This window comes from Monodelphis domestica, chromosome 4 (genome assembly GCF_027887165.1).
Source record: "Monodelphis domestica isolate mMonDom1 chromosome 4, mMonDom1.pri, whole genome shotgun sequence".
In the NCBI taxonomy this organism is placed as follows: Eukaryota; Metazoa; Chordata; class Mammalia; order Didelphimorphia; family Didelphidae; genus Monodelphis; species Monodelphis domestica.
This window is the reverse complement of record NC_077230.1, coordinates 178650926-178663740: the sequence shown is the minus strand read 5'-3', so window position 1 is coordinate 178663740 and position 12815 is coordinate 178650926. Positions and strand designations below refer to the sequence as shown.

Below are 12815 nucleotides of genomic sequence, written 5' to 3'. Positions count from 1 at the left end.
TAACCTTCTTTCCTTCAGTCCATACTTTCTCCTATTTCCCATGACTTAGACCTTTCCCAAATTTCTGTCTGGAAGACAAATTTGTCCACTCTTGAGGTGCTGAATATCCTGGGCTAGCCCTTTCTGCCGCACCCATAGGCTAAGTAATGACAAGATGAGTCAGCACAGGGTGAAATAGGAACAGAAAGGTAATAGCTTCATGTATTATGGTGCCAGTGAGGAACCAGAAGAAGGGGAGGGAAAAAGGAAAAGAATAAAGCACCAGGGCAGAGAATTCATTTTTTCTAGAATGACCCCTCTCCCCCATTTCCCACAGAACAGGAGTAAAGGACCTCCATTATCATGGCCCCTAAATCTCTTCTCTTTGTAAATTAGGCCAACAGAGTATTATCCTGAGGATCAAATTACACCCCAATACATTTAGTGATTTATTTTTTATCTCTGTTCTCTAATCTATGCTGCTATTTTGTATTATAAGGGCATTGAGATAATTAACAGTGGAAACATTTATCCCTGTGTTCTTTTATAGATCTAGCATAAGACCAAAAGAAGGTAGAAAATCAGCAATGATTAATCAGAAACAAAAAAGAAATGATATTATTTCTTGCTTCATGCTTCAAATGTCAATAATTCAGAAAGGGCACAGGGCATTACAGGGCAATTTTGTGTGTGTGTGTGATGTCTTGCTGTTAAAACTGAACAGCTGGAGGCAAACCTAACTTCTCTGTTACTGCTGAGCACTATGACCTTGCAAAAGAAACCCCACAGCAGATCATTATTTCATAATTACTCTCCATACTGATGTTGACACTTGGTCCTCTAATCACTGATAAAATATGATCTCTGCATGGAGCCATAGGAGAGGCAGAAGCAACTCTGACTGAGAAGAGGTGACAACTCCTAACTGTGCACTACCCAGGGTGCAGATCATGTTAGCTTACCATATAGCTACCAAGTGTTCTCCACAGTTACAATCACTATGGAGACGACTCTGATCATATTATCCATTATTGGAACATGGCAAATAAGGAAAATGGCTCTCTTATGGGATGAGGGGAGAAGAGGGAGACGACACTGCATGAATTTTACTTCACTATCTCATCTTCTATCCTGATACCACCCTGCCTTACTCTTTTCTAGGTTGGAGTGGAGAGGAGGGGGGTAATCCTATGCTTTTCTTTTTTTGATCTAATAATGAATTCCATCATTGAATTAAGGCTAACTATGCTAGGAATAAAGAGACCTGATTTCCACTCTCAGCATTGTCATGAAATAATTGGGTGACTCTAAGCAGAGCTATGCTCTACAGGCACAAAAGTCAAGATACCCAGGGTCTAGGGACATCTATAACATAGAAGAGCTTTCTGATCACTAAAGTCAATTCCAATTTTAACATTCTATTATGCTCTTCTAAGTCATTCAAGTTCTCTAGATTCAGAGTCCTCTTTTCTAAAATGAAAAGTTTAGATAACATTATTTCTAAGGTTCCTTCTAGATAAAATCTTTTATGAACTTCTTTGATAAATAGCAGGATAGGTGGTACAGGGGATGGAGTGTTGGGTCTAAAAATCAAGAAATTGCTCAGTTGTTTCAGTTATATCCAGTTGTTTCTGACCCCATTTGGAGCTTTCTTGGAAAAGGTGCTGAACTGATTCCAAATGAGGGCTGTCAAGGGGAGTTTCATTTAGAATCTAAGGAGGACCTAAAAGCAGCCTTGGAAGGAGAGACAAGAGAGAGCTGAAAGTAAGGGAAAATATGGGAGCATGTTTCCTGAATTGGATGGAAAGGACAATTACTAACCCTAAATAGTACACCTAGCTTAACAAAGAATCTGGCCCATAGTAGGTGCTACACAAATTCCTCTCCCCTTTATATATGTGCTCTTCCTAGTCACATACCAACATACCTACAATAGCAGCTCCTAAGGAGCTGCTAGTTTAATAAGGACCAATTTTATTCCTTGTTCAATGCTCATAAAGTGATCAAGAACCTAACCTATAGGAAAGGGATCATGCCTTCTCTGTATTCTGAAGCAACAACCCCACAGTGAGGGGCTGCCCTGACACAGACTCCATGAATCCTATGTGATCATGACAATAATGATCATAGTGGCCCTAGACAAGTCACTTAACCTCTGCCTCAGTTTCCTCAACTATAAATGGAGAAAATAAAAACATTTAGCTTTTTAGCTTGCTGGGTGGATCAGATGTGATAATATTTGTAAGGCTTCTGGCAGTCCCTAGAACAAAATATGTATTCAATAAACAATTGTTTCCATCCTTCTTTCCTTTTAGGGATATTCATGGAGAAAAAGGAAATGAAACCTGGGGGAAATAGAAGACAAAGAAACCATACTCACATAAAACTCTGGGCCAGGCTTTTTAATCACAACACATGCTACTCATGTTAGAGAGTTTGCCTCTGCATGCCATCAAGCAATATTTGTTCTGTACATCCCACTGAGATAGCTTTGTATGTTTTACTCCAAAAAAGAACATCAGATTCACATACAAAACAGTAAATGAATTCACCACTACTTGTTCTCAAAGATATTGTTTGCAAAGAGAACATGTTGTTTTTCTTTATCATAGATAAGGACAGTGTTTGAGAGTGTTCATCATTGTGTGCTAAAGCAATTAACAGGCAGGCTTTATTACAAACCTAATAGACTAAGAAAACATCTCTCAATACTGTATTACAGAAAAATTGTTAAGGGATGTGCAAAAGGATTGGCTTGGGGCATATCCAATGAGAGAATATCAGTTTGGATACTTAGATCAATACTTTAGATACAATTACATTATCACTTCAATGAATTAATGATTTTGATACTCTGAAGAAAAATGGGGAGACACATTTTAACACAATCCGGTTCCCTAGCACAACCACCAACAAAAGAAAGCCCCTAAATTCAGGTTTACCCTGACATATTAATGGAGATTGGTTTCTGTCCTAAAGCCTTCCCTAGAGATCACTAGGTGGTGCAGTGGATAGGGGAGTCCTGAGCCTGGATGCAGAAAGGTCTGAACTCAAATCTGACAGATGCTTATTAGCTCTGGAACCCTACAGGAATCATTTCACTTCTGGTTTTCTCCAGTTTCTTTTTTTTCCCTCAATTTTCTTAACTGGAAATGGAGATAATGATTACATCGAGCTATTTAGATGGCTGTGAGGATCGATTGTGATAATATTTGTAAGGCACTTGAGTGCCTGGAATAGAAGTATTCCTTCTTTTCTCATATGCTCACAACCAAAACTACAAATCTGTGGCTTCAAGTGAAATTTCTCCCACAACCAAGAGAGTATATAAATGGGTGTATTATTTTGGAAGTCTTTGAAATGGGAAGTTTTTTCCCCCTCTATTTAGTTCTAAACTTTCTACAAAGTTGGGATTTTTATTACCTGTGCTGAAAAGATAAGCCTCCTGGGTCGATAAAGAATCAGATGGGGAGACACTTTTATAACTCAAGGAGAAACCTTGCTTTGAAATACAATATTTTGCATTTTTACCTGAGAAAGAACCCAAGCTCCACCCTCAGACAATCAGGCTCAATCTCTCTACATGCTACAGGACCTCAAGCTGTCTAGGCTTCTTTCTTTGGGAGAAGCTTCCTGTGTGAAAAGTTATTACTGTTGCAGAGATTCTGTAGCCTTAGAGAAAACTTAGGGGAAAGGTTTGCCAATGTGCATTTTTCTTTTAACCCTGACCTTCTGTTTTAGAACCTAAGTATCAGGTCAAGGCAGAAGGGTGGTAAAGGGTAGGCAATTGGGGTGAACTGACCAGCTACAAATATTAGAGGCTAGATTTGAATTCAAGGTCCTCCTGTCCTTAAGTCTGGCTCTCTACCCATAGAGCCACCTAGCTGCCCTACCAATACTCTTAAAGAAAATTTTATCCATAAAAAACAAAAACTCTTGTATCCGAACAAACAAGAAGCTGCAACCTCAAATCATTTGCAATATTGATCTTTGGTAACAGATAACTGCCAGAACTATTTGGGACAATTCAAATGACAAAAAATTTTTAATTATTTAAAACTTGGAGGATCTAATGAATGATCTTAAACATTTTGCTTCTAAATTTAGGTTTTTTTGTGAATTCACAGATGATATCAGAGTTGTCGTTAGATAATGTTATATTCAAGAAGAAAACTGGGCAAATAGCAGCTTATATTTATACTACTTTGTGGAAAACTGGTTTTTGCCCAAAGTTCCCAAATTAGGAGATTATTTGTTAACCTAGTTCTAAAACACTTCAACTGATGGACCCAATAAATTCTTGTCTCTACTTATTTCAGAGGTCCTCCAACATTTGGAAGGAGATAGAGTAAGTGAGTTATTCGATGCTGGGATTTTTAATAGGGCCATAAAAAGAGACACATCTATTTCCAAACCACAAAGTTTAATTTTATGAAGCTCAATAATCAGAACAGAGGCAATTTAGGATGGTAGAAACCTGACCACAACATTGGAAACAACTGGGTTCAAATCCTGTTACTCACAGGTATTGCCTAGGTAACTCTGGCCACCAAAACGTCTCAGTGTCCACTGGTACTCCTCTATGATTTTAAATTATGGATAACTTATGAACATGCACCAATGGAGGAAGTTTGTATCTAAGAAATTTTTTATATGAATGAAATCCCAAGTCACCTGAATCTTTTTTCTCTTGACCCAGTGTTCTTTCCTTTACCACAATGACTCTTGGTATAGCACTTAGGTTTCCAGTGATCTTCTCCACAGAAACCTAGGTACAGTAAGATCCAAAAGGAAAATGGATTGATTAGGTATTAGAAATGAAAAAGAAAAATCTGGAGAAAAGAGTGTCAGGAAATTTGAAAAACTGTGAATCTAGATAAAAGAAAAAAAAGGAATCAGGTAGAGAAGAAAAGGAAGACTCAATAAGGCAGGAAGTGTAAGTACTTTCTGAAGTTACCATAAATAATTCCTATTTCAAGGAAGAAAACCTAACTCTTGAATATAATGGAAGCTGTTGCAATACTTTATGAGTACAGTGTCCCAAAATTCTTTGAGGTTTAAGCTATTAAAGCTGAGTTTGTTAGAGACCCAAGGGCTGTTAGCTGTTCTAAGGCCTCTTAATAAGTTATATGACTCATGTTTGCAGCAACCCCAGAAGAATCAAGTCGTCATTGGAGGTTACCTTTTAATTGAGGATTAAATTATTTTTTAGTCAAAACAATTAATTTTGGGGAAAAGATTTAGTAAGCAAGTTGAACTTTTGTTCTAATTAAAAATAATAAATTATTTAATGAAATGCTTAGTTTCTGGCCCTTATTCATTACATTTTCCTTAACAAAACTGGTCTAGAGATTTCTGAAGACATTGTGTTCACTGTTTTACCTTAACTCTAAAGACTCGGGATTCTTTATAGTCAACAAATAGAATGGTTTTCAAAATCACTAAATAGAACTGTGAAATAAAGGGCCTTTTAACTAGCAAAGGTGAAATTAAATGCCACAGAAGTACTTTATTTTCTAAAGAAATAAAATATTCCCACCACTTACATAATACATTTTTAAATGAAAGACTCATTCAAGATGTGGATAGACTTCCAAAATCTAGTTTGATTTCATTTCCCTCTAGCTGCAAGAAAGATTAAAAATGAAATGAAACAAAAAAACCCTATTTTCATTGCATTATGGAAAATGACAACATTCAGAATCTGGCTCAAAGAATATTTTCATGGCCCTACTAATCCTTTTCTTTTCCAAGATAGAAATAATGTTTTCAAGTACAAGTTCAAATCATTTCAATATAATGAAATGATAGGATTGCAAAGAAAATCAAGTGCACTGAAATATGCTTATAAAAACATGGAACATATAAATATTATATGATGAGAGCAAATAAAGACTATGACATAATTTAGATCAGGTTTAAATAATATAAAACAAAACAAAAAATGTTATTAGGACTAGCACCTCATTCTTAGAATTAGATTACCCAAATAAGCAAAGCCCATATAACTCTATCATTCGCCAAATAAATATTTCCTAATCCAAATCAGGCTATAAACCAATAAAGTATCCATATTCTCTACCACAGGTTATTAAAATGGCATAGCCAGATATGAATAAATATTTTACCCTTCAATGCACATGATCTAATAGTATATCAATTATTTTGACTGAGACATATATACCATATTCAACTAATTTGCAGATGGAAAAAAAGGCTAGAAAGAAGAGGTAACACATTTGATGACAAAACTAGCAGTCAATTATGTCTTAACAGGTCAAAATGGTAGACTAAATTAAAATAAAATTTTATTGGAATTAATATAAAAATGTACTTTATATATTTATGTATATATGTGTATATATATATTTATACATAATTGGACTCAGAAATCAACTTCATTAGTATCAAGTGGGAGAGGAATGGCAAAGAAGTAATTAGTCTGAAAAATAACTGGGGCTTTTAGTAGACTCCTTCATAAACCAACAAGATGGCATGGCAGCTGGTCCTTGTCACCATGCTTTAGGAAGGCAGTGGATCTACTAAATAAATTTCAGAAGAAGCATGAGATTATGTCATGGTGGGATCAATGGAAAGAACTCGGGGTGTTTGGTTTAGAAAAGAGAAGATTTAGCAGAGCCATGATAGTATTATAATAATGATGACACAAGATCGTAGCATATCTGGGGAGGTGATTTGCAAATTCTTGCAGTCCCTTGGTGCGCTACAAGGATGTCTTATCATATGGGAGGGAGATTAGATTTGTTCTCCTTGGCATCAGGGGCCAGAACTAAGAGGAATGGATATTCCTAATAAAGAGAAAGACTTTACTTTACAGTAAAGAAAATTGTGTATTTAGAGTTGCCTAAAAGTGGAATGGCCAACTCAAGAGGTAATGGGATAAATTCCTCCCATCTAAAGAATTTCTTGGAAATTAAGTGACTTGCCCAGGATCACACAGCTAGGAAGTGTTTGAGGCTACCTTTGAACCCAGAACCTTCTGTCTCTAGGCCTGGCTCTCAACAAACAAAGGCTGGATTGCCACTTGTTCGGTATGGTATAGAGTGGATTCTTATTGTTTGTGTGTTTGGAATGGATGGGGTAGTCCCCTCCCCACAAGGACTATTCCAATTCTGTTATTTTCTGTATCTTGCCATTGACTGGGAAAACATTGATCTCATTCACCCCATGACTACCCCATACATCAAATATATTATTATGCATATACATAAAATGGCTCCTTTCACAACAATCATAATCAAGGGATAAGAGTCATTTGTGTTTAGAAGGGGAAAAGTGGACAAAATTCAAGTCAGGGATTATCTTTGAATTGTTATTGCATTCTTACTGCCTTGGCAATTATAAATAAAGAACTATAATGTTTCATTATAGGTTCCTCTGTGATTGCTGCCTTGAATATCTGGGCCACTGTGGAAATTTGACTCGTCTCAGTAAATTTATTGAATATACAGACCCAGGCATCTTCCTGCCCCAACCCTGAAGAAGATCTTAGCCAAAGCAGCAAGCATTCCCTTGTATTCTCTATCTCCAGTAGTCAAGATTCAAATGACATGTATGCATATTAAATGTAGTTCATGGTCTGATTTGCTGTTATGTACCTCTAGAAATCATTTTTTCTCATTAACATATACTCGATGTGGCTAGAGGTTAGACAGAATATTTATTGTTGCCTATGAATTATGTAGTAAAATGAGTCTTTTTACTTAGCTCAGAAAAGCAATGCAATTTCTAATATCCAGAGATGGAGACATGAATGAATTCTGATTTGTATCAATGAGGTGATTATTAACACAGGTGAGATCATGGATCACTCAGTTATCTGAAGGAGACAAATATACTGTTCACGTTGACATTTACCCAATGCAAATGCAGCTATATTTTAAATCTCATAAAGATTGCATTTCCTCTCAGATACAAGAGAGTAATTTTAACTGAAAGAACATAAAGAATGCTAACTTACATACTAAGCACCTAAATGTACCTAGTAAGTCTTATATAATTTATATGCACTATCTCTTTTTTATTTAAAATGATTCAAACACAAAAGAGTTGGTAGTACCCAAAAGAACTATTTTACTCCAACTGAATATTTTCAGGGCCCTAAGGATATCACAGATAGCATTCCTGAATTTAAAATAAATATAAAATTTCAAGTGAAATTGAAAAATAACACAAATTGATAGAACTTTACAAGCTCATTTCCCTTTCTCCAATACTTCGGAGGACAATCAATGATTTTAAAAAAATTCCTATGAGAATGCCTACACTTTCAGAGCACTAAGAAAGAAGAGAAGAATGAATGTTCACCTACCTCTAGAATAAGGTTATTAAGCTGGGGTCTATAAACTTTAAAAACTTTTTTGATAACCATATTTCAATATATTTGGTTTCCTTTGTAATTCTTTTATTTCTTTCTATACACTTAAAAACATTATTCTGAGAAGGGCTCTATAGGTGTTAGCAGATTGCTAAAGAGATCCATTACAAAAAAAAAAAAAGTTAAGAATTCCTGATTCAGAAACTCTACCTACTGACCAGGACTCATGAGAAATGATTTACCTTGGTTCATGGAAAGAATTTGAAGCTAGTATTATACTAAACAGCTTTAGACTAATTCTAAATTTATGTTTCAAGAGCTGTTAACCTATTCTGACAATTCCTCCAACCATAAATGAAACCTCTCCTCTACAAATTTGGGGAACATCTCCTCTATATTTATCATATTTTATTTTTATTTCAGTTATTTATGTACCCACTTGTCCTCCATCAAACTGAAAGGTCTTTAGGGCAAACCTATCTCATTGCACCCTGGTATTATCAGGACCTTGCACAGGACTTTGTATATGGCAAAATTTAATAAAAACAATAATAAGTTAAAGTATGTTATTGAGGGACTATTACATCTACATTCTAGAGTCTGTAGTAGGCTCTGAAGATACAAAGACAAAATCAAAATTATTTCTACTTTCGAGAAGATTACATTTTAGAGGGAGGGGTTAACATATGCAGGAAAGGGTCTGTGTGTGTATGTGTGGGTGGGTTGTGGGTTCGGGTGCAGATCTATTTTTCCGTTAAAAACTTGGGACTTCTTTTGTGTTAGACTTCCTGTGAGGAAACTCCTTCTATCAACCCCAAATTGGAAAATGTACTACAATTAATGATCCTATAACTTTTAGTCCATAAGGGTTTATGTTCAGAATAAATACAAATAATATCAGGAGCACTAGTAATTTGTGGGGAGGAGAAAAGTTTCTCCTGTAGAACATGACACTCAAGTTGCACTATTTTAAAAGCTAAGAATTCCTTGAGGTGAAAATGAAAATGGAGAACATTCCTAGAAGGCAGAGGGTGTGAGGAGTGATAAGATTGGAAAGAGAAACTGAAAGGCTTGATGTGTCCAGTAGAAGAGTTTTTATTTTATAGCAGAGGCAAGAAGGGGCTTCTGAATCTCTTTAAGACTGGAAAGTTCATGGTCAGACTTAGACTAGGTAGTTCAGTTGATAGAGTACTGATCCTAGGAAGACCCGAGTTCAAATCTGGATTCAGACACTTATTAGCTGTGTAACTCTGGACAAGTCAGTTAACCCAATTTGCCTCCATTTCTCCATCTGTGAAATAAGATGGAGAAGAAAATGGCAAACTTTAGTCTTTGCCAAAGATACATTTAAAAAATACCAAATGGGTTCAGGAAGAATTATATAAGACTGAATCAAATTTGGCAACTAGGTGAAAGATGGATAACAAAAGAAAGTAAATCTAAATTTCAAGTTTGAACAAATCATTTCTGATATTTCCTTTATAATGAATCCTTTTCTTCTAGGTTCCAGTTTGCATAAATTATGCATTCCAACACAAATAACATTATTAAAAATATCTATCAAGAATCCTCCATCAAGTCTCCTAAAAATAATAATGGCATGTGTGGCAATAGATGAACCATTTTAACGATCATTTTCAAATCATGCTGAATTCAGTTACATGAAATTTAATTTTTAAAAACATTTCTAGTTCCTATTCCATTTTGTGGCTAAGACTTAAGACAGAGAGATAACTAATTCCCAAATGGGTATGTATCTTAGAAAACATGAAGCAAAGGAATACTGGAAATAGATTAATCTAATACTTCATGAGATGACCTATTTTATTCAAGCAGATTTGTCTCTATTCTTCTACTTTGCTTATATTAATAACACCCAGCAGTATTTTTGGTATGGATTTTGGTTTGATTTTGCCTACCCTCAACACTAAAAATATTCTTTTCCTCCTGAGGAGGGAGAGAAAAAAAGAGAAAGAAGGGTGAAGAATGAAAGAAGAGAGAGATAAATAGTGGGCAACAGATAGATGGAGAGACAGACAGTCAAGGGAAGAGACAAAGACAAAGGAGAATGAAAGAAATAAGAAATGCATAGAGAAGAAGAAAAAGAGGCAGAGAGAGTATGAAGATGGGAGAATCACTGTGAAGAACAAAAGCAAAAAGCTTGTTCAATACTGTATTTCCAGCTCAGGACCCCAAAAAAGTCCCAAGAAAATATTTTCCTTATTCTCAGTTTGTTTAGGGACACATCATTTGAGAGTTAAATGCCAAGGTCTTCTTGGACCTTGAACTCTACCGGAACGATGACTGTGTCCAGAGTGTGAGAGCTGGAGGGGAAGGAAAATCCATTAGGTGCTCTCATGTGCTACACCTTGAGTAGAAAAGCTCTTGATTTTTTGCATAAGTGACGTTGTATCTTTAAGAGCTAATAGCTACCATTTATATAGCCCTTACTATGTGCCCACTACTATGCTAAGTGTTATACAATTATTATCTCATTTGATCCTCACAATAACTCTGGGAGGTAAATGTGGTTATTATTCTCATTTCACAGATGAGGAAACAGAAGCAAACACATTATTTGAGTTGCCCAGGGTCATACAACTAGTAAGTACCGGTGGATAGATTTGAATTCAAGTCTTCCTGACTGCAAAATTATCTTATACCCTTATGTCATGTCTGATCAAGTATACAGATCTTTCTCAGAATAAAACTTCAAATGCATAAGATTAAATACATAAAATTTAAAGGAAATCAATGAAATTTATTGGTGTACAGTGGTTTCAGTCATATCTGATTTTTCATGTCCCTGTTTGGGTTTTCTTGGCAAAGATCGTAGAGTGGCTTGCCACTTTCTTCTCTAGCTCATTTTACAGATGAGGAAACTGAGGTAAACATGGTTAAACAACTTGCCTACAATCATACAGCTAATAAGTGTCTGAGGCCAGATTTGAACTTGGGAAGATGACTCTTAGCCCAGCACTCTAGCCATTATGCCACCTTGCTGCCCACTAATGAAATACAGTTATCTAAATATTAAATAAGGTCACAGATCCCACTCTAAGAACTTCTGCTCTCATATAAGTCACATACAAACACACACATACACACCAAGTCCTTGTAATTTGCTATATTCTTTCCTTTCACCTTTTAAAATCTTCCATCAGTCACAATATTTTTCTTATAGAATTTACTAATTCTCCTAGAGTATATATATTGACTAAAATAATATAACTTCTATCACCCCTTCCAAAGTCCCATAGTTGTTAGCCCCATAGTACTGCTCACCCTTCTAGATCAGAGATTCTTAACCTTTTTATATCATGCATGTATTTAACAATCTGGCAAAATTAATGAACCCTCTTTCAGATTAAAAAAATCAAAATTGAAGAAAGTATAAAATTCAGTGAAATATTAATGAAAATGGAAATGTAATTGTATCCGTTTAGTGTCAATTTATTGTAGGAAAAAGAATATTGGTTTTGTAGTCAGTGAACCTTGGTTTGAGTCCTGCTTCCATGATTTAATTGATCAATTAATCAATATGTATTTGTCGAGTACTTTCCAGGCAATGTGCTAAGTGACTTGCTGTTAGTGACTTTCTCAGGGTCACAAAGACTGGACAAGCGAATGGAGGCTTTGAAACCAAGTCTTTCTGGCTCCCAGGCCAGTTCTCTACCCCTTTTATCATAATGCTTCTTAAAAATTTTAGGGAGGGGGCATCTGGGTGGCTCAGTGGATGGAGAGCCAGGCCTAGAGACAGGAGGTCCTAGGTTAAAATCTGGTTTCTGACACTTCCCAGTGGTGTGACCCTGGGCAAGTCACTTAACCCCCATTGCCTATCCCTTACCACTCTTCTGCCTTGGAACCAATACACAGTATTGTGTATTCTAAGATGGAAGGTAAGGATTTAAAAAAATTAGGGAGGAAAAAAAACTATAGAAAGAAAATTTCAAGAGGAAATTTGCTCTACCGAACTTAATGAAATTGGAAATTTTAAACCAATGTTTCATAACAATATTTGCAATTGGAGAGAAGCCGAAAACATGAGGTACTTCTAGACTGCAATATTAGAAAAACTAATTAGAATATTTGAAGGTTTACCTAAATATTTAAAAGGCAATTAATCAAGTGAAGATGGTATTGAGTATGCTGAGAATATTGAGGGGTAGTTGGTTTTCCCCCTCCTATTTTTCGGCACCGTATCACGTTAGAACTTCACATAGTAAAGTCTTTCAAGCTTATTTCAGGTTTTCCAACATCGAAGCCCAGGGTTTTGGTATTGGTCAAATAAACTTTAATAATCTTGGAAGGAAGACAGAACATTCTGCTAACAACATGAATATGGAAAGCCCATTTAGGCAGTCTCACTGCCTCATAATTAAAGCAAGTATTGAATTTCTGATTGAAAATCTTCATTGCAACCTAAATGAATGATTTTCATAGATAAATGGGACTTATTATATGCAGGTCACAGCAAGACGAGCTGGGGGCAAACTCA

The 12815-nt window shown here is 35.7% G+C and overlaps 1 protein-coding gene across 2 annotated transcripts in view; it reads right to left on the bottom strand.

Moving 5' to 3' along the window:
* CERS6 (ceramide synthase 6) overlaps nt 1–12815 on the bottom strand; it is a 323332-nt gene that overhangs the window by 179507 nt on the left and 131010 nt on the right. The gene's annotated exons all lie outside the window — the stretch shown is intronic.